At 44.3% G+C, this 19291-nt stretch overlaps 1 protein-coding gene across 8 annotated transcripts in view; it reads left to right on the forward strand.

Moving 5' to 3' along the window:
• LOC126199361 (transcriptional enhancer factor TEF-1) overlaps window positions 1–19291 on the forward strand; it is an 835913-nt gene that overhangs the window by 478433 nt on the left and 338189 nt on the right. The window contains exon 1 of one of the 8 annotated variants that reach the window (XM_049936234.1): window positions 17758–17800. The exons of the other annotated variants lie outside the window; for them this stretch is intronic. The gene's annotated coding sequence lies outside the window, so the exon portion shown is untranslated. Of the gene's footprint in view, window positions 1–17757; window positions 17801–19291 lie in introns of those variants that run through there. 8 annotated transcript variants of the gene reach the window in all.

The following is a 19291-nucleotide window of genomic DNA, read 5'->3' on the forward strand; positions in this document are numbered from 1 at the left end:
GTGTCCGCTTCGTTGTCGGTTCATACGCGGAAACATCAGTATCTTATATTATAGATAGTTTATCATGATTGTAGACAAGTTCTCATTTACCCAGGCCCGGCCGGCCGCGGTGGCCGTGCGGTTCTGGCGCTGCAGTCCGGAACCGCGGGACCGCTACGGTCGCAGGTTCGAATCCTGCCTCGGGCATGGGTGTGTGTGATGTCCTTAGGTTAGTTAGGTTTAAGTAGTTCTAAGTTCTAGGGGACTTATGACCTAAGATGTTGAGTCCCATAGTGCTCAGAGCCATTTGAACCATTTTACCCAGGCCCGGTTCGAAAATATTTGTCCACACGAGCGACATATCATTTGGCATTCCCAACCACCCCCTCCCCCTCCTCCTCAGACATTAGTTGCATTTCCTTGGGACCGAGCGAGATGGCGCAGTGGTTAACACACTGGACTCGCATTCGGAAGAATGAGGATTCAAATCTGTGACCAGCCACGTAGATTTAGCTATCCCGCGACTTTCCTAAATCGCTCCAAGGAAATGCCGAGATGGTTCCTTTGAAAGGCCACGACCGATTTCCTTCCCCATCCTTAAAACATTTTGATGTTGTGCTGCGTCTCTAATGACCTCGACATCGATGGGACATTAAACTCTGTGTTCCTTCTTTCCTTCCCTGGGGCGTTTAGTAAGACCTTTAAAAATAAATCGGAATTTTCTGATCGTGAAATGGGTTTTTTTTTCCTTTTAAAATAAGTATCACATAAACAATCCTCTGCAACAGAAATAAAGTACTTAATCTTATTCCAATCCTAATATGAAACGAAAATACAACTTCCATTTAAGGTAATTGCTGAAGTCTCTAAAAGCTTTCCGTGGAAGCAGAAAAAAGTAGACCTATTGTAATATCGTACCTTGAATAAAAGATCTGCTAGCTATTAAACAGAGTAATGATAATGAAAGAATAAATTACTTTTTGGTTTAATAATGGAACTTTTTAATTCTATAATTTTCAGTTTATACGACTTTCCATCGGAAAAAGTGGGATGGAATACAAAAAAAATCTGATTTTATATTGTCACGTTAAACGTAAGATATAATTTAGCTGCGTTAAGTTGGATGTTAAATGTGATAAAAATTCACCAGTAAGTTGTTATACATCACAAAATTTGCCATAAGGGCAGTTGAAAATTTATAATCAACTACAAGATACTCTGTAAATAAAGTGAAGGCAGGATGACATGTGGGCCGGCCACTGTGGCCGAGCGGTTCTAACCGCTTCCGTCTGGAACCGCGTGACCGCTAGGTCGCAGGTTCGAATCCTGCCTCGGGCATGGATGTGTGTGATGTCTTTAGGTTAGCTGGGTTTAAGTAGTTCTAGGTTCTAGGGGATTGATGACCTCAGATGTTCAGTCCCATAGTGCTCAGAGCCATTTGAACCATGACATGTGGAAAACGAATTGTAAAATGTAATGTTCTGAAGTAGTATAGTATTTCTTGTTCAGATAAGCATCATTCATAGCAATTAGAACAATATTGGACACCGAAGTCAGTGGCGGTTCGTAACCGCAATCCGTGTCAGTTTTCGCTACTAATTATGATACATCTTGTATACATATTTTGCACTCGCGCGCGTCTGGCGCCCATCTCAGCTTGGCCTGCACATGTCTAGTGTTCTACTCTGCTCGTGTAATAGGGATGTTCAACAGAAAAGGTACGAAACAATACTGAGGGTATAACTGGAGTGTTTATTCAAAAGTAATCAATAGACAACTGAGCACAACTGTTCCATTGCTTCTCGAGCCAAGGGATTCCCTGTTCCCAGAATTCCTGTGGCTGTGACAGGAACCAGTCCTCCACGGTGGCCTTCAGTTCTTCGTTAGAGTTGAAGTGGATTCACATTGAGATAGTTTGTAGCGAGCCCAAACCTTGGATCAGATCTGGGACGTCGGCGAGCATCAGGTTGCCTGCTGAGGGCACAGCGTTAATTTGTTTTTTTTTTTTTTTAAGGGTTGGTGACACATGCGCACAACCACGCCGGACGCTAGTTTGACGTCCTTAGATTTTCTCACTACGTTTTCCCCAGGCGGCATATGGAAAAGTGTGTAAATTTCAATCGTTTTGATTGTAATGACGTTTCGAATCTTCTAATTTGAGCACTCCTTATATAAAATTAAAAAAATATGAAATTCGTTCTTCGTAGCTGCTTCCCAGGTTTCAAATATACCTGCTGTAATTTGTGTTTATTATTCGACATTTCATAGCAGAAATTAAACTTTCTTCTGCTAAAACTGTTACTGTTTATACTATTTGTCATAATTATTTGCGAGTATTGAATTTCATATCAGATTTTTTATCTCCTATAATGCAGTGGAAAATGAGAAAACTGTTTGGTAAGAAGTAAGTGTGTGCTTCATGACCCTAATTTTGTGAGGATAAAAGATTCAGTAAATAAAGTAAGTGGCTCATGGAGGAGCAACAGTTGCATTGAAACGAAACAGTCATTTTGTGCACACGAAACGAAGTGAGTAGATTATAATCGTATACTAACGTCACCAATGAAGTGTCAGTTCCTTTGATGAGACGGAGCCATACATACGTACATCAGTGATGCTTATGGGAACCGCCCGTCGGCTACGGAACCGAAATTTATTTAAAAAGATGCATATCTTAACTTAAAGGAAAGTTTCATTCCCTCTGGTTTCGCAACTATTCCTCAGATACTACTGAAGTGATGCAAACCCTCTCGAAACTGCATCTGGTTGTCGTCATGATGGAGTTTGAGCTGGTGTTAGTTCCATGAAGTATTTGTCTGCTTAAGACAAGGCTCTCAGTGAAGGCAGAACGCAGAGGTTTCTGATCGTCGGTTTCAAGACTGTTGAGAAATGAATGTAAAAAGACAGTCGTATGGCCAGCCGGGTTGGCCGTAAGGTTCTACGCGCCACAGTCTGGAACCGCTACGGTCGCAGGTTCGAATCCTGCCTCGGGCATGGATGTGTGTGATGGCCTTAGGTTAGTTAGGTTTAAGTACGTAGTTCTAAGTTCTAGGGGACTGATGACCTCAGAAGTTAAGTCCCATAGTGCTCAGAGCCATTTGAACCATTTTGACAGTCGTATGTAGAATTCCTAAGTCCGGAGCTCTTAATTGTTGAGAAATTACCTGACCTAAAAAAACTGCTTCGGGCAGTCATCGTTTCTCTAATGAAATACAAAGCGCACTGCTGAATAGTAATTGCCAGTGAAAAGGAACGCTTCCGTACTACTTTGTTCACCGAACGAACCAGCATTTCGAATATACTTTATTTCAGCTACAAGCTTTGTTCAACGTCCACATCCTCTGCAAAAATTGAACACCAAACATTAATAACTTACAAAGATAGTGGCCCTCATGCAGTATCTCCATTTGGTCAGGGCGCTCGGGCTGCACAGTCTACTGATAAAATATGACTTGCTACTTCTACTGTCGACTCTCAACACCCCAGCAATTAGGAGGGACCACATCGTCATCTCACGAATACAATAGGGAAAGCGGTTCACTTACAGCGGAATGAACTGTTGGTGAACTTTTCTGTCTACCATCGCTCCTATCCCTCTTGAAATGACGCAATGCGCACTGGACCCGTAATCCTATTTATCCCCGAATTCAACATGTCGGACGCTTCTGTGACTTCACGTGACGTAATACACGGTCCAGTCACATTAATGTGACCACCGCCTATGTTCGACTACAACGTGTAATACCAATCACAGACAGCAGTTGGCACCACTGTCAGTTGGAGATATGTAAAGCATGCCGGGGGACGCGCAACACAGTGCAGTCGTTGTCGTAATGAGGAAACGGAGCGATTTAATTGACGTCCAAAAGGGCATGATCATTGGCTTTCGGTCCAAGGGTGGAAGCATTTCCGAAACGTCAAAAGTTGTAAACTGTTTGCGGGCCGCTATGATTAAAGTATACCGTCGCCGGGGCAACTGTGGTGCACCACGGTCTTACATAACAGGAGTTAACGACTGCTGCGGACACGCGCACGGGCGAAACGGCGCCAGACTGTAGAGCAAATGATCATCCAGATGAACCAAGGGGAGGCCAACAGTATCTCCTTAACGTTACTGCGTATGGGCCTCCGCAGCAGGCGTCTGGTTCATAACCCATGCTGACTGCTGTTCATTGACGACGAAGGCCGGAACTTGCACGTCACTACCAAAACTGGCCTTCCACTGAGTGGCGACAGGTGGCGTTTTCACATGAATCAAGCTTCATGCTCCATGCTCCATAAGGCATACCTGCCAAATCTCCCGATTTAGGCGCGAGACTCCCGATTTTCCACTTTTTCTCCCGCCTTCCGATTATTCCAGTATTCTCCCGATTTTTACTAGTTATCGTCAAACTTACGATATTTGTTTTGAAAACCCGCCATTTCAGTTTTTTTCCCGACAGTTGCCGGAATTCGTTGCGTATTAGTCGACCTTAACCGATACGTATCGAAGTTTTTAGAAATCAGGACGTCGCGCGCGATTTATATATCGATAGTTATTTTTCCTCTCTCCCGCGCATTTTGTCGAAGATGTACCCGTGTCCCGTAGTGCACATGTAATAACCTCGGTAGTGCACAGTGTTCTGCTTGGACGTGTGTTGATGCATTTTGTCGTAGTGTTTTGATTCGGGGCTTTGTTTTTAAACATGGCCAAAAAACATAACTCCGTCTTCTTAAAACAATTTTCGGAACAGTTGCCGTGCATTATCGAGTCGAGGAAACCAGTTGGTATGCCTGTTTTTACAGTTTTCATATGTGTCACAAAACAGTATGGTGGATGCTGTTTTTCTAATGCTAAAAAACATCCCAACCTAACAGCAATTAGCTGGGCGAAACTACAAATAAGGGTTACGGAATCAAGATTTGGGCTTTTCCAATGTTTCTATATGTTGTTTTTAGCCATTATATAGCTTTGTGGCGCCTTAAAGGAAAACTTTTTAGTTCTCTTAGGTGAACACAAAAATGAGCCACAGATTTTTGATCTTTCATGTCTCCTGATCTCTCCTGATTTTTAAAACTGAATTTCCTGATTTTTGGTTTTTGAAGGTTGGCAGGTATGATAAGGCGTGAAACGTCTGAAAACAGACACCCTGCAACAATCGTCGGAAGGGTTCATGCCAGAGGAGAGAGCGTTATGGTTTGGGGAGTGTTTTCCTGGCTTTTCTTAGGTAATCTTGTCATTCTGGAAGACCAACGCAAGTATGTATCTATCCTCGGAGACGATGTCCTCCACTGGGTGTAGCTTGCTTTTCCTCGGCACGATGGCATCTACCAGCAGAACAATGCAACATAGCACAGAGCGCACAGTGTACGCGCGTGCTTCGAAGAGCACCAGGATGGCTTTACCGTACACTCCTGGCCACGAAACTGTCCCGATTTAAACCCAGTTGAGAATCTGCGGGACCACCTAGTTCGGGATATTCGCGCAGTGAGAACCCTATCGCAGCTGGCAACGGCACTGGAGTCGGGATGGCTCAGCATCCCTGTCGGTAGCTTCCAGAACCTCGTAGACTCTCCCTGCACGTCTCGCAGCGGTACGCACTACAGAAGGTGGCTTTTGAAAATTGGTCACGTTAATGTGACTGGCCACTGTAAAACGCATGGAAAGAAAAGTTGGAAAAGCAGGGCAGCAGAGGGGTGTCATTGTCAAATGTGAAACTTTCTCCCCATAGAAGATTACGGTTTCTGGATTGGACATGAGTTAGACAGCGTCCATCAGTTGGATACCTTCCCGTCAGGGAAAAATTCTCAGTCACCTCTCCTCTTTTTATTCTAATGCAAGTCAATTGCTTTTCAACTGTGTTTTCAATATTTTATCTCATATAATTATGTACTATCGATTTCAAGACAATATTGTCTCATCTTCAGGTACCTATGCAACACAAAGCATATGCAAGGTCAATCATAACTCTGACAGGCTTTCAGAGGTGGTATGTTCCAAAATATGGAACAAAGGTCTAGGAAACATGGGCTCTAAAATGCATACCGTAAGAGCTATGAGCACTTGTTTAGGAGGAGAGATGTTTCACAGTAACGTACGTCTGTCAGTGGAGTTCTGGCTCATCCTGTATGTGATTGTCTGCATTACACTCGTCATGTAGCTACAGATGTTCGTCAAGCGTACGTCAGTTAACACACATACAGGTGAACGTGACATAATTGTCAGTTGTATAAAATCTTTCTTACATCTATGCTTAAAGATACTTCCGCCATTGACATAAGAGTATATAGTATTATTAGAAGCGATTGTAACCGGGAACACTAGATAAAATACCAGAGTGCATTCTCATGTATTCATTGTATTTATCAAAGAGAGGAAGAGAAATAATTTTGGTGTACGACCTATTATAATCGATGTGACTACCAGTGACATCTAGTACCCCCATTGGTTATTGTAGCTGTTGGTGCTCGTATTAAACTAACTCAAGTTTCAGTACCCAGAAGGAGGTAAATACTCACTATTATGGGATTTCAAATATCCTACATTAGATAAGTAAATACAAACGCTTAGTTAGTGATATCTATATTATCACAAAGGACGCATAAAACTTCTAGCAGTCTATACAGGGTGTACAGAAACAGTCTGAAAAACTTTTAAGAGTGTTGGTGGGTGGGTTGTGCTGAGAAATAGTTTTTAAGAAAAAATTCGGTACATAGTACCGTTCACGAGTTAATTACCATTGAAGTTAGCAAATGAGGCAGTTGGGCGCGCAAACACAACCGACCCGCCAGAGACTGTGTCGACAAATGTTTTCTTCGTGTGGTTCCCTAAATCCGAGCAAGACAACTATAGAAAACTTGGGCATGGGACGCGCGGGCCGCTTGAATTTACGCCCGCAGTGTCCAAATTGGCTAACATCAGTGCTAATGAACTTGGAATCGGCACAGTGTATCGATTTTTTTCTTAACAATTATTTTTCAGCGCAACGTAACCTGCAATACCCTTACAAGCTGTTCAGATTGTTTCTGACCGTCCTGCATACTCTTTGCGATCGTAATTGCTGGTAACCAGATGGATGATTACAATGTCTAAAAGGAGGATTACATTCACCTATACCAATAAGTGTATAGAGGGGCAGAAGTGACATACACAGCGGATTACATCAGTCCGTGCGATAGTAGTACAGTGCGTCTACTGTAAATGCTAATCACCAAGCACACGTCTAAATTATTTAAAAGTCATGACGAATATCTGCTGGGAGTACAGTTCAACAGCAGAAGGCGATAAAAATCATTATTTCCTTTCGTGTGAGTCGTTCCACTATCAGCAATTCGCTGTGTAGTGGAAACTAACCAGTTTCCCACTCATATTACCACTATCCTCGCTTCGGAAACTGCAGCGACCTGTAGAAGCGTCTTGAACTTTTTAATGACACTTTAACCTCAATATATAATACAGTGTCTATTCCGACGGGCTCTGTGAGACCGACCGAAATGATTGGCAACTTGTTTTAAATTTTCAGAAATATAAAGCTATACTCTTGACAAAATGCAGGAAAGTAGTATCGTATGATAATACCACCAGTGAATCACAAGTGGAATCAGTCAACCCTTTCAAATATGTCGGTGTAAGGATTGCAGAGTCTCATTCGTGGGTAAGGCAGGTGGCGCAGACTCCTGGTCATTGGAAGGATACCAGGTCTACAAAGGAGATTGCTCCCAAAGCACTCGCGCTACCCATCCTAGAATAATTCTCATTATATGGGGCCCATAACAAATAGCACTAACAAGGGGTACTGAAAATGCACAAAGAAGGGCAACGAGAATGGTTGCAGGTTTGTCCGACTCTCGGAAACGCTGAACTGACAAACGTTTGAAGACAGACCCCAGCTGTCCCGGGAAAGGTTACATACAAAATTTTAAGAACTAGTATTAAGTGAAGAATTTGGAGATATTCTTTAACTCCCTACGTATCGATCCTGTAGAAATTCTAGATATCCTGTAACCCCCTACTTATCAGTCTCGTACGTTAATCACAGCATGAACAGAACCATTTAAACAGTCATTTTTCCTGCCCTCCACACGGTTAGAACGGTAAGAAACTCTAACATGTCGACCAATGCAAAGTATGTTTGTTGGGAGTCGATCCCGGGACCTCTTGGTTTAGAGACACGCGCTTCAATGCTAGACATCAGATCTCACATCTGAGGTATGCACATAACACACTGGACACGCATTCGGGAAGACGGTGATTCAGCTCCTCGTTCCGTCGTCTAGATATGGTTTTCCTTGCTTTCCCTAAATCACTTAAGGAAAAATTCCAGGATACGTTCTTTGGAAAGCACCCGACCGACTTCCTTCGCCAGTCCGAGGACACGCTCGGTCTCTAATGACCTTGCCGTCGACGAGGCAACAAACACTAATTATCCTTTCAACCATAGATCTGTAGTCACTTATTTTTCTAGCCATTTCTGTCTCCAGAACATTTCCTAGCTGATTGTCGACAGCTGTTGAATAATTTGGAAAAGTTTCATGTTATTTTGTACCGATTTTGATTGTAACAATGATCTTCAAAGAGAGAAACAGTGTACATCAATGGCTCAACCAAATATTTCCGTTCTCTATGAGCCATACAAATGTAGAACACGTAATTGTCATAATAATCTGTCTTAACACAGTCCATATATTAAAGTAGTCCACAATAATTGTGCCAAGGCACTGATAATTATGTGTGTTCTACATTTGCATGGCTAATATATGACGGAAATGTGTGGGTTCATCCATTGATATACAATGTTTCTCTCCTTGAAGATTGCAACAAACAGCTGGTGGCATGTGCTTTTTCTCAAAACTAACTCCCTCTCTCTCTTATACAGAATCATTTAATTCTGTCTGCTTGTGTTTTCTCAGTCCCCTCCATCAGGTACTGAGTGAATCGATCACAGGCTATAAGGGAGCACTTTCACCGTATGAATTTCGTGTGGCTAAATGGCAGGGTGCAAGTCTCACAATTGGACGCAGTTTGGACTACTTGCGTGTCCCTAATTACCCCAGTTAGGAAACTGAACAATTTTTTGTTATGAAACTGGAAAAATGGGACCTGCAATTGAACTGAAATTCCAACAACGTGTCATTTCTGGTGACTCCTCACATTACTGAGAGGTGTAGGCTAGATTAAAGGCACTCTGAAAAGTTCGGTGGTGCGACCAGAATACGACCCCGCAACTCTGTTTCCGGGCACGAGCTTTACGCTTTCCTTTTTCGTCTTTCGACCTGTTTTGTTCGTCAGAGGTGCTCTCCGGATGTCGCATGGCATCTTTCAAACTACACCGATGAGAACTTCATTTTTTAAATTTTTTTTTAAATATATTACAGATAGTGGCCAGTGCGCTGATCCATTCCGCCGAGCTAACGCGCCTGCTACTACGAGACCTCCAGGTCCGACATTTGCAATATGCTCACATGATATGCAGGATGATTCGAAAAGTTCGCGCACAAATATTGAAGGGATGACTTTTCTTTGCAAGAACTTGACGTACGCCACATACCCCAGACATTGGATCGAAAGGAGAGGTCCAGTCTATCCCTGTCTGACTGATTCCTTTTTTTTTTTGGGGGGGGGGGGGAGGGACATATCGGATGCCGTGTGTATCTATCACCAATTCCCGACGATGAAGCACTTGTGGACAGAATGCTTGCAACGTCTAGTGAGGTTCGTGCGATGCATGGTGTACTTAGCAGAGTGCGCCAGAATTTTCTACAAAGATTTTACCTCTATGTTGAACGTGGTGGTCGCACTTTTGAACACCTTCTGTGATGTACAACATGTTATGAAAACTGCATTTAAACCCGCGAGCATTGAGTGTTCTTGTTGTTCCTGAGACTCCAAAGGCATCAGAAGTATAGAATCACTTGCAAGACCATCATTTTTTATTCCAAACCTGTAGTATTTCCTCTATCAGCTCCTTCAATTTGTACGCAAGTTCTTCAGTCACACTGTATGTGCATATGGTGTTGCGGGATTCCTCCTGCCTTTTAACTATTTGCGAAGTTCAGTGTTATTTCAGAACTCACGATGCCTTAGGAATCTCTGTCGTCAAGTGGTGAAAAGATAGCTTGCGAAGGAACACATCTTAGAACTAGTAGTCGTGATACCATTTGACACTGCTTATTGAATCCTATTCCCGTAGTCTTCCGTGGTCGGCAACAACTGTTCCTTGCCTAGTTGGAGAAATAAGTAGTTCGTAGTGTACACTTCGTGACTAAGATGTATAGAGACTTAAAACACAGTGTTTGGACGATTGAAGCACGATCGGGCGTTGTGGCAATAAAACGCGCTTTTGCCGTCCCTTACCGTCAATGTTTTTACATTTCCCTTCTTGTTCATCTCTCTCCAAATATGAAAACTAGCGATATTGAGATGGACATAAACATGATTATCATGTCATATATCTTTGGCACAGTGGGAGTGTGAACCTCAAGTGCATAACGCTTGAGGAGAATACGTGAATATGCAACACATAAACACAAGACTATAACAATTACGGCATCGTAGTTTCCTGGAAGGCATGCAGCACTCAATTGCATCGTATTCTTGTGCTTATTTTCTGATCAGAACCTGCTTGTAAAATTCCCCCTCCCTACACACACACACACACACACACACACACACACACACACACACACACACACACAGAGAGAGAGAGAGAGAGAGAGAGAGAGAGAGAGAGAGAGAGAGAGAGAATAGGTGATTATTAATCTCGTCGCTAGTTGCTTGTAGATGCCTGTTACTTGGTGAAAAGTTGGTTTCCCGCTATGTCAGATGTTTGAACTATGGTGGCAACTATGTAGAAAATAGTTTCAGAAATGCTCTTTTCTGAAAATATTTGTATGAGTTTTTTCTTAAATGCTCCTTACTTTCCATACATGCCTCATAAAGGTCGTCAGACATCACCTCTTTGTGTAAAGACGACTTGTATGACAGTTCTCAGTATTGACGCTGAGTGCTTTTTCGGAGGATCGCCGTTCGTGAAGACCTAGCGGTGTATGTTCTCCGGTGTTCAGTCAGCCCTCCGCTCTATTTCTGCCTCTGGAGCACCGACAGCTATTTCCGAAGGCCCGCCTCCTTAATGAACCTCGATGCAGTCTCATCCGTCTCGAGAAAAAAAATAGAGGGGACAAGCCATTGCTACCACGTCTAATGGCTTGTTTATCCAGCAGACTATGCCTGCGTCGTGTCACTATCCAAAGAACGTCGTGGAAGTGCAGTAGGTACCGTCCGACCCTGCGACTACCAATTTCGACGTCATCTACTTTTAAATCTATCATCCGCAAGCCACCTTAGGGAAGTGGGTGCTGTCTCTTCGACCCTTCCCAAAACTCGAAAGGTGAAAGTACAACCAAGGCTTTCCAACTACGATTTCTGTCAGCAACGAGGGAAAGTCTTGTAGGCCTATGTTGAGTGCTCCGCAGCTTGTGTGTATTTAATAAATGGTAAGCAAACGTAAAGAAAACTGTCAAAACTTGACTAAGAGACGCCATATTAAATATGGGATTAACGCTAAGAAGCAGAACAACACATAGTTGAACATCGTGAGTGGCACTTCAAAAGTATTTATTTGCCAGACAGTTATTCAGGCATATAGCCTATCATCAATGGTGTCCACGCCTACATCAAACTACTTGTTCGTCAAGTACACACATCATTTGCATCACCCCGGTTCTCAGAACTCCTGAAGATAGACGTTGACTGTGGATATTGTGTCACAGACACAGTCCCTTTGATGTTCGGAGATGTCACGAAACCGGCCAAATATGAAAACAACCATACACGAGCAGCGCCTGTTGTACGGAGGGGATCCGATAGCCGATCAGTTGCAGTCATTCCACAAGGAAGGAGGTGCATGGCTCGTGTTGTCAGTAGTTCAATAATGCCTAGATGGTCAATACCGCGGTTCGATCGCGTCCGCATTGTTACTTTGTGCCAGGAACGGCTCTCAACAAGGGAAGTGTCCAGACGTCTCGGAGTGAACCAAGGCGATGTTGTTCGGGCATGGAAGAGGTACAGAGAGACAGGAACTGTCGACGACATGCCTCGTTCAGGCCGCCCAAGGGCTACTACTGCAGTGAATGACCGCTACCTACGGATTTTTGGCTCGGCGGAACCCTGACAGAGAAGCCATCATGTTGAACAATGCTTTTCGTGCAGCCACAGGACGTCGTGTTACGACTCAAACTGTGCAAAAGTTTCATATCAGCGCACACTCCGCTGCAGAGTGAAAATCACATTCTGGAAACATCCCCCAGGCTGTGGCTAAGCCATGTCTCCGCAGTATCCTTTCTTTCAGGAGTGCTAGTTCTGCAAGGTTCGCAGGAGAGCTTCTGTAAAGTTTGGAAGGTAGGAGACGAGATACTGGCAGAAGTAAAGCTGTGAGTACCGGGCGTGAGTCGTGCTTCGGTAGCTCAGATGGTAGAGCACTTGCCCGTGAAAGGCAAAGGTCCCGAGTTCGAGTCTCGGTCGGGCACACGGTTTTAATCTGCCAGGAAATTTCATATCAGCGCACACTCCGCTGCAGAGTGAAAATCTCATTCGGGAATATTTTATGTATTCGTGTGGCGTCACACAAATAGCTCTCAAGTGGACTCCAGCCGCCAAACTCCGATATAAGCTGACAAGCAGCACCGCTCAAGAGTCTATCCGCGTAGTATCAAACGTACATCAACGATGGTTTTTGTAGTCGCTGGCAAAAAGAGTCACTGGACCATCTAAAAGTGATTGTAGCTATTGTTCATCTATATTCAGGACTAGACCAGAGTTCACCGATAGGTCAGTGTAAGTACCATTGAACAGTTGCCACACAGCATCTTCATACTAAAGTTAAGTAATTTAACTTTCGTATTAATAAGTTGTTGTGTTTTGATGTAGCAATATATCTTTGCCATAGATTTTCCTAACCCTGTTTGGTCCTGTGACCGGGGTGTGTAGTTGCTGTGTGCAAACAAACCACCTCTGTAACAGCAACAACTTTTGGTGGTGGGAGGTTCTCTTCCTGCTACATATTTATGTTTCACACCAAGAGCATTTGGTGAGTGCGATACTGTGTTATTTAAAACGCACAGTTTCTCAATTCTGAATATTTAATGCAAGTTGCCATTTTTACACCATTTTTCAAATGTTAACAAGATCGGTTTAATATTTGTACAGCTTTTTGCAGACAGTACATAATAACAGCTAAATGCATCATCTGTGTAACGTCTGAAGTTACTATTAATATTGTCTGCAAGTCAAGAAATACTGTATCCACCTCATTTCCTTGATCTATGGCTTTCAGGATATTATGTGCGAAAAACAGAGGATAGGCTTCGCATGATCGTTGTTTTCGCAGTCCATGCTTATTGGCACGTTCAGTTTACATGCAGGATATTTCAGTCTTTTTTTTTCCCCCACAGCGTTTACCATGGCACTTTGTTCCGTCTTCCCTAACAGTTCTATTCCTTCATATGTTTGTCCATTACTATCGCCATATGGGCTCGTATTAGTGGGTAATCATACCCAGACGTACGGACAACACCATAGACCAGCGTTCTGTAACTCCTAGATTTTAATTACTAACCATATTGCAGAGACGACAGAACTTTTTGTGATGGTCACCATGTGCCAATGCCGGCGAAGAGGGGCTCCACTTCTTCCAAAAAAAACTTTTTGTATCAGACGTCTAGTGGTGATAAATGGAAAACAACTGTTGTTTGAGAGAAAAAGTTCACTGACGTTAGGCATCTGTTTATTATTGGTTATGCACCTGAGAGGCGGGCCGGCTGAAGTGGCCGTGCGGTTAAAGGCGCTGCAGTCTGGAACCGCAAGACCGCTTCGGTCGCAGGTTCGAATCCTGCCTCGGGCATGGATGTTTGTGTTGTCCTTAGGTTAGTTAGGTTTAACTAGTTCTAAGTTCTAGGGGACTAATGACCTCAGCAGTTGAGTCCCATAGTGCTCAGAGCCATTTTTTTTTAGAGGCGGCAGAGCGTAGGCCCTGTGCGTTGTGCATATGCTACCAACTCAGTAAATTAAGAATCGGTGTCTCTAAGTGAAGAAAGATATTTTACCCAAAACATTTGCTCGAAAATATGTCTTCATGAGTGGATCACCTCAAAAGAATCTCTTTTTGTATCTCGCGTAGTCCATTTGGTACCCGAAACGTGGGAGAAGGTTGTAGGTGCAAAAGAACACTACTTTGAGTAAATTATCTTGTACCATTCTGTCAAAGTAAACGAGTTTCCTGTCCATCAAAGAATTACCTCCGTTTCCAAAAGGAGAGTGGTCAATGTGGCTGACTGCCATGTGGAGGGCTCGCGTTCGATTCCCTATACTGCCAGGGATTTTTTTCGTAATGGAAGAACTGGAAGGGAGTGCACTGAGCATCGTGATGCCAATTGGTGAGCTATTTGACGAGTAGTAACGGCTCCAGCTCTCGAAAACTGACAACGGCCAGGAGATCGGTGTGCTTGACTCCCACCTCGCTCCATACTACATCCAATGACACCACTGGCATAGGATGACACGGCGGTCTGTCGGTTCTGATGAACCCTCCAGGATCTGTGGACGGAGTTTGTTTGCCCAACATGTAGTCGCGTGACATGATTGACTGTGCGAGTCCGTCAGGAGGAATCTTCAATCGCCTGGAGTGTCTTTCAATTGGACTCTATTTTGGCGACGTGTCCCCAAAATGGTTGAAATGGCTCTGAGTACTATGGGACTTAACTTCTGTCATCAGTCCCCTAGAACTTAGAACTATTTAAACCTAACTAACCTAAGGTCATCACACACATCCATGCCCGAGGCAGGATTCGAACCTGCGACCGTAGCGGTCGCGCGGTTCCAGACTGTAGCGCCTAGAACCGCTCTGCCGCTCAGGGCGGCACGTGTCCCCAACCTACCCCAGTAATTCTACCGGGGAAGGGGAATCCGAACCACGGGCCATTCCTGGCATATCTTCTACATTTACATCAATATTTCGCAAGTCATTTAAAGGTATGTGGCGGAGGGAACCTCTAGTGCCACTAGCTGTTCCTCCGCCCCGCCCCCTTTCCCTGTTCCACTCGCTGATGGCGTGAGGAAAGAATGATAGTAGGTGACCCTCTGTACTAGCTCTTATTCCTCAAATTTCTTCATCGTGATCATTTCGCAAGATATACCGGGGTGGAAGTAATATGTTGTCCGACTCACCCCGGAAGGCACTCTCTCGAAATTTCGGTATTTTCCGTAATGCACAACGCCTCTCTTGCAACGTCTGCCAAAGGAATCTGTTGAGCTTCGCTGTAACGCTCTCGCGACGACTAAACGATCCCGTGTAGAACGCGCTGCTCTTCTGTTGGATATTCTTTCTCTCGTCTGTGTGTCTTATCTGGTAAGGGTCCCAGATCGCTGAACAGTACTCAAGAAACGGTCGTACAAGCGGCTTGCGAACCACTTTTTTCGTGGATGAGTTAGATTACCTTAAGAGTCTTTCTCTGAATTAAGACGGGCGTGCTTTTCCTACTAGTTGCTTTATGTGATCATTCCACATACCGTCGTCCAGGATACTTACTTCTTCATATTTTAGGGCGTTTGCTGTTCGCAAAAACTTACGATCAATAGCGTAGTTGACAGTAGTGGATTTCTTTCCCTATGTATACACAATATGTTACATTTCTTTACGTTCGTGATCAACTGCTAGGGACAGCACCTTTCATCAATCTTCTGTAGATCATTTTGCAAATCGATACTGTGTCGTGGCGTTCTACTTTGTTACACACAACGACATATCTGCCAACAGTCTTAGAGATTCCGACGCTTTCTCGTACATCATTTCCATATATCCATTGTAAACAATAACGGTCCTATCATACTTCCCTGAGTTGTTGTTGTTATTGTTGTTGTTGTTGTGGTCTTCAGTCCTGAGACTGCTTTGATGCAGCTCTCCATGCTACTCTATCCTGTGCAAGCTTCTTCATCTCCCAGTACCTACTGCAACCTACATCCTTCTGAATCTGCTTAGTGTATTGATCTCTTGGTCTCCCTCTACGATTTTTACCCTCCAAGCTGCCCTCCAATACTAAATTGGTGATCGCTTGATGCCTCAGAACATGTCCTACCAACCGGTCTCTTCTTCTAGTAGCACCACATTTCGAAAGCTTCTATTCTGTTCTTGTCCAAACTATTTATCGTCAATGTTTCACTTCCATACATGGCTACACTCCATACAAATACTTCCAGAAACGACTTCCTGCCACTTAAATCTATACTCGATGTTAACAAATTTCTCTTCTTCAGAAACGCTTTCCTTGCCATTGCCAGTCTACATTTTATATCCTCTCTACTTCGACCATCGTCAGTTATTTTGCTCCCCAAAACGCAAAACTCCTTTACTACTTCAAGTGTCTCATTTCCTAATCTAATTCCGGCAGCATCACCCGACTTAATTCGACTACATCCCATTATCCACGTTTTGCTTTTATTGATGTTCATCTTATATCCTCCTTTCAAGACATTATCCATTCCGTTCAACTGCTCTTTCAAGTCCTTTGCTGTCTCTGGCAGAATTACAATGTCATCGGCGAACCTCAAAGTTTTTATTTCTTCTCCATGGATTTTAGTACCTATTCCGAATTTTTCTTTTGTTTCCTTTACTGCTTGCTCAATATACATATTGAATAACATCGAGGAGAGGCTACAACCCTGCCTCACTCCCTTCCCAACCACTGCTTCCCTTTCATACCCCTCGACTCTTATAACTGCCATCTGGTTTCCGTACAAATTGTAAATAGCCTTTCGCTCCCTGTATTTTACCCCTGCCACCTTTAGAATTTGAAACAGAGTATTCTAGTCAACATTGTCAAAAGCTTTCTCTAAGTCTACAAATGCTAGAAACGTAGGTTTGCCTTTCCTTAATCTTTCTTCTAAGATAAGTCGTAGGGTCAGTATTGCCTCACGTGTTCCAACATTTCTACGGAATCCAAACTGATCTTCCCCGAGGTCGGCTTCTACCAGTTTTTCCATTCGTCTGTAAAGAATTCGCGTTAGTATTTTGCATCTGTGAATTATTAAACTGATAGTTCGGCAATTTTCACATCTGTCAACACCTGCTTTCTTTGGGATTGGAATTATTACATTCTTCTTGAAGTCTGAGGGTATTTTTGCCTGTCTCGTACATTTTGCTCACCAGATGGTAGAGTTTTGTCAGGACTGGCTGTCCCAAGGCTGTAAAAGATACTCCAGAAATTACCGTTACATCTGTCGATTTTGTTCGTGAGTCCACTTGCAAATGTGGTCCGATACTCAGTATGCTGATATTTTTTTTCTTTTTTTTCACTGAACGGCATTGCAGGTCGATGTCAAATGCCTTCCTGAAGTCGAAGGACATGGTATCAATCTGAGCGCTCTGGAGGAACAGAGCGAGCTGTTGGTGTAAAAGCAGACTGAGAAGTTAGAATCCCGCGAACCTTTCCGTTTCCAAGCACGAACTTTACGAATAGAACACCGTTCCCGACGTCCAGTACGAATCGTCGTGAATGTGAGGCACGGCGTTCGGAGTGCGCCGCACCGCGCGCTGCACGCGTCGCTAGGGCGACAGCGGTGCGGCGCGGAGCGCACGCGTGCGGGCGTCCGTGTGTGCGTGTGCGGGCGTGCGTGTGGTGGCGCCAGCGGCGTGGCGCGGCCGGGCGCGGCGCGCAGTGATGACGGGCGCGGGCGCGGGAGCGGGCGCCGCGCTGCACCGCTGCTGCCGCCGCGACGCCCCAGCCGCCGCCGCCGCCGCCGCCGCCGCCGCCGCCGCCGCCGCCGCCGCCGCCGCCGCCCCCACCTGCGCCTGTGAGTAGGCGCGCACGTGCTGCCCCGGCGCTCCCTCCACCGGCCGCTCCTCCCCTCTCCCTGCTGCTGGCTCTTCCCACTCAGCCTCGCAACTACTGCCTTCTCTGATCTGTTCACGCTCCCTTAAATATTCTCGTCCCTCACGGTTTCGAATAGTTACATACTGGTCAAAAACAGTGTATACATTCTGTAACTGACCACAACTTACAAATCAGCTGACTGAAATGTCTAATTTTTGGTTTCATAATATTTAATAGTTCTGTGTGCAGTGAGTCATCTTAATGGGGTTAAGAACTTGTTTGATCAGCGTTCTGAGGATATCATAGCGATCGATAAAATTATATTAAAATAATTTGAAGAAAACAGTCTAGATCACATGCATTTTTGTATACAGGGTGAACATTAATAAAACCGACAAGCTGCTGGGACTGAGCCTTGACTGGTAATGGAAGAAAAAAATGTTACATGAATGTGTCCGGAAGTGCATCGGTGTCACGGTAGATGGCGCTGACGAATGGCCGTTTTTCTGGTCACGTGCGTATGTTCCTTGTGTGCTGCAGGCTGTATGACTAACGCAGGTACTGTAAGAAGTAGAATGGTCCGATATTCATGTTGGGAACAAGCCGAGATGGTGTATGTGTACGACCAAGCAGACGGAAACGGTCAGAGGCAGCACGGATATGCCAAAACAAGTACCTTCACAGGTACCAACATCACAGACAACACATTTCAAGCCCTTAACGGATGTTGATGTGATCATGGGTTCTTTCAGACAGACCAACGTACAGGAATCCGACGGACTGTGCGTACACCATATCTCGAGGTACAAGCTCGGGCAAGTGGCCCGCCAACACGATGTAAGCCAAAATACGATTCTGTGTATCCTGCATGACTGATCTGCCTCGATCTCACAGCCTGCTACGTACAAGGAACTCACGGCACGTGCTCAGAGGGACTGTAATTAGTCAGCGTCATCTACGTGTCAACGATGCGTTTCCGGATACACGGTTATAGGACCTTTTTTACTTCATTTCCAGTCAGGAATCCGTCCCTGCAGTTTGTCGGTTTTATTAATGTTAACTTTGTACATCCCTTGCTGATCCGCTTCGTTGTCTTTATAAGCACGTCATAGACAACTTTCTTACCTTTTCAACAAGAGTGTAATATATTGTAAGTTGTCGAGGAATGAATGCAGGTATAGAAGTGAAATAAAATAAATGGATGGTGTACCCGTAGCGACAGCAGGAACCGGTGGCAAGCAGCAACCCACTCTAAAGAGGCGTGTGGAAAACCGCTGAGTCGACTTGTGTCGCTCCTAGTGTTACAGTGAAAGCAATGTTCCACACACTTTTTGACAGCAACCTACACCACGCCACCTTCTCCCCCTGTCACCAATGGTACATCAACAATTTTTTTATGTTTTTTTACTTCTACGATTGTATTAATTCCTCGGCAACTTACAACATGTAATGCTCTTTGTTTACAGACTAA

The sequence above is a fragment of the Schistocerca nitens genome, chromosome 8 (genome assembly GCF_023898315.1).
Source record: "Schistocerca nitens isolate TAMUIC-IGC-003100 chromosome 8, iqSchNite1.1, whole genome shotgun sequence".
NCBI classification, from domain to species: domain Eukaryota; kingdom Metazoa; phylum Arthropoda; class Insecta; order Orthoptera; family Acrididae; genus Schistocerca; species Schistocerca nitens.